A 3,442-nucleotide genomic window follows, 5' to 3' on the forward strand; every position below is an offset into this window, starting at 1 on the left:
TTTTTGATTGCTCCCTCAGGCATCAGTTCAGCAGTTTTCCTAACTGAGATGGGGGGGAAAAAGGGATCTTTGGCTTGGGATGGGGTAGAGGAAGTATTTGTTTTCACTGAAGCTTCTTTTTCCCAAGACCAATAAATAAAGCCCCAACTTTTCTTTACATTGAACATTTGAGGAAATGAGTTCACATAGCAATTCACAGAACATCTGTAGCGTGTTGTCAAATAGCCTAAGGCGGTTATAGTGCCAGGCAGAATTGAATTAATCAGTATTACCAGCTTGAATAGTTATAGTAATTAGCCAAATCCCTCTGGTGAAGTGAAGACTGTCTTTAAAACACTAAACCTATATCTCATTTACATAAAGGAAAACAAGTAGCTATTCATGTCATTCCAATAGGTGAATTTAATTTTTTTTTCTGGCAAATATGATAAATGACACTATTGTCCTAGACAGACTTGTGTTTTCTTTCATCTTTACATCTCTCTCTTTTTTTTTTTTTAAACTAAGGGATGATGTTTGTCATCAGTGGTCTGACTGACCTACAACATTAAAGCTATAACAATGAGGCATAGACTTTCTGAATAAAGTGGAAGAGGTTTTTCCCCCCCCCACAAGCTCTCCAGAGGGTCATAAAATAATACATTTGTTTCCAGCACTATGACATTTTAGATACCCGTGCCCTAGCAAGCTTTTAAAAACTCTTGTTTGGGAAAATTGAACCTAATGGGAATTTCAGATCAAGAGGCACTTTTTAAAAGTTATATGAGTACATTTTAATTCATCTTTCAGAAAGTTATAGCCTACATCATTTCCTGGATCACAAAATTAATTCTCTAGATCAGGCATGTCAGAGGTTCGGCCCATGGAGCTCTCTTATTTGGCTGCTGGTGCTGCCCCTGGGTCTCATAGTTGATCCATGTGGTGCATGCCAGACTGACCCCATGTGCAGGGCTCAGGATATATACTGTGGTACCCTCTTTGGCTGGTTCAAGACATGAGCTGCATGGGGCACCTGCTGCAGCCACTCCGGGATGCAAGTCCTGGATTGAGCACCTTGTGTAGTGCAGTCCCAGACCAGCTAGAGCAGGCACAGGATCCAACAGGGACTTGGGGTGGGGGGAGTGTCTGTGGCTCCCCCAGATCCAGAGCCCAGTCTGGCTGATCTAGGACCTGGGCTGCACATAGCACTTGTTCCAGCTGGTCTAGGTCCCATGCTACAGGAAGCTACAGCCCTGGACCGGCTGGAGTGGATGGCCCATGCGTTGGATCCAGTGTGGGGACATCTGGCCTATGGACCCGGCTTGTGCCGCTCATCTGGTCCAGAGGGCTGGTTGAATTTTGACAGTTCTGCTCCAGATCATTAGAATAAGAGGTATACTGTAAGGGGTGTACTTGGTAGCTGTGTTGGTCTGAGACAAAAAGACATACAAAAAACTAGAACTCAAAATGATACCTTTTATTAGACCAACTGGAAAATGGCAAGAAAACTGTCCTTTTCTGCAAGCTTTCGGGATCAAAGTCCCTTTGTCAGGCTCTGGGAAAAGTGTAGATGGTACAGGATGGTAAAAAATCCCCATAGGTAGGAAATAAACTTCATTTTTGCACAGAGGGAGCTGAAGATCAACACATCAAAAAGCTACTCAACACAGCTCTCACACTGTCATGGATCCAGAGGGACAGACTTCCATCTTCAGCTCCTTCTGTGCAAAAATGAAGTTTTTTTCCTACCTATGGAGATTTTTTACCATCTTGTACCATCTACACTTTTCCCAGAGCCTGACGAAGGGACTTTGATCTTGAAAGCTTGCAGAAAAGGACAGTTTTCTTGCCATTTTCCAGTTGGTCTAATAAAAGGTATCATTTTAGAACCAGGAGTTCTGGTTTTTTGTAGGTACACTGTAATGCATTATACTGGAAAAAAAATGATATCTGTAGATATGCATTGGAGACTTTTTTCAGAATAATTTTAAGATTTATTCTCAACATCAGTAGAAGTGATGACCCATCACAGCGATATGCATAGAGTGAAATGGTGGTCTTGATTAAATCAATGGACATTTGCCATTGACTTCATTGGGCCAAGAGTTTAACTCTTGGTTTCTGGAGAAGAAGTAGAATCTTATGGGTACTTCTCAGTTCAGCGTAGTATATCAGAGATCTGCACCTCTGTTGTAGATCACCTTTCTGACTCAGGTCAGAGCTTTTCTTTTTCTGTCCCTGTAGAAGGTGCAGAATGCTAAAGGAAAGGTACAGGGGAATATTTGTTGGGTTAAAATAGAGCTGTTTTTGTCATTAATAAAGAATGTATTGTAGAGGAATTTGATAGACAATATAACTACTTAATCCCATCTCTCCATGGTAGGATTGCTTTGGCATAGACTCTTTTCCTTTTAGCTTATTTACAGTAGCATCTACAATGTGGATGAATGGAATTGGTTACATTCTGAATGATTGTCCCCTGTCATATAGTATATGCAAGGAAAATGGACGGTAACACAGAAATTCAGAAACTAGCGGTAATACCAGTTTAGTGAAAATAATTTCAGATCAATGTACCATCAATATGGCATGGAGACCTTTAAAGAGTTTTCCTGTTTGAAGGTAATTTCCAAGTTTTCAATGATTACTAAGCCATTAAATTAAACTCATGATCCATCAAAGCTCTTAACCATGTAACTGGTACAATCGACTATAATTGAGACTATTTGTGTGCACAAGTTTAAATTATTTTACAGGGTCTAAAGTACAGAAGGGGCAGGCAGTCAAAGAGCAGCTGTCTTATTTGAGTTCAGTAAATAATTCCTGTGAACATAAGAAAGAACACTTTTCCCTTAAGTTATGGGAGCAGGAGAGGAATGTGGGAGGCAAACTAGTGACAGGGAATGCAGAATAGGTTGAAGTACTCAATGCCTTTTTCACCTCAGTCTTCACAGGCAAACTCAGCTCCCAGACTACTGCACTGGGCAGCACAGGTTGGGGAGGAGAGGAGCAGCCAATAGTGGGGAAAGAACAGGATAGGGACTATTTAGAAAAGCTGGACATATACAAGTCCATGGGGCTGGGTGAGATGCACCCAAGGGTGCCGAGGCAGCTGGCCGATGTGATTGCAGAGCCACTGGCCATCATCTTTGAAAACTCATGGTGATCAGGAGAGGTCCCAGATGATTGGAAAAGGGCAAACATAGTGCCCAAATTTAAGAGGGGGAAAAAGGAGGATACAATGAACTATAGACCCAGCCAGCCTCACCTCAGTCCCTGAAAAAATCATGGAGCAGATCCTCAAGGAATCCATTTCTAAGCATTTGGAGGAGAAGGTGATTAGGTACAGGCAGCATGGATTCACCAAGGCCAAGTCATGCCTGACCAACCTGATAGCCTTCTATGATGAGATGACTGGCTCTGCGGATGTGGGGAGACCTGTGGATGTGGTATACCTTGATTT

The 3,442-nt window shown here is 42.1% G+C and overlaps 1 long non-coding RNA gene across 1 annotated transcript in view; it reads left to right on the top strand.

The window, feature by feature from the left end:
* Nucleotides 1–2,995, top strand: part of LOC109290659 — a 21,960-nt gene extending 18,965 nt beyond the window's left edge. The window contains exon 3 of the long non-coding RNA XR_002095648.1: nt 2,985–2,995. This is a non-coding gene — a long non-coding RNA (uncharacterized LOC109290659). The remainder of the gene's footprint in view (nt 1–2,984) is intronic.
* Nucleotides 2,996–3,442: the final 447 nt, after the last annotated feature.

Source organism: Gavialis gangeticus, unplaced genomic scaffold (genome assembly GCF_001723915.1).
Source record: "Gavialis gangeticus isolate Ggan-Ray unplaced genomic scaffold, GavGan_comp1, whole genome shotgun sequence".
NCBI classification, from domain to species: domain Eukaryota; kingdom Metazoa; phylum Chordata; order Crocodylia; family Gavialidae; genus Gavialis; species Gavialis gangeticus.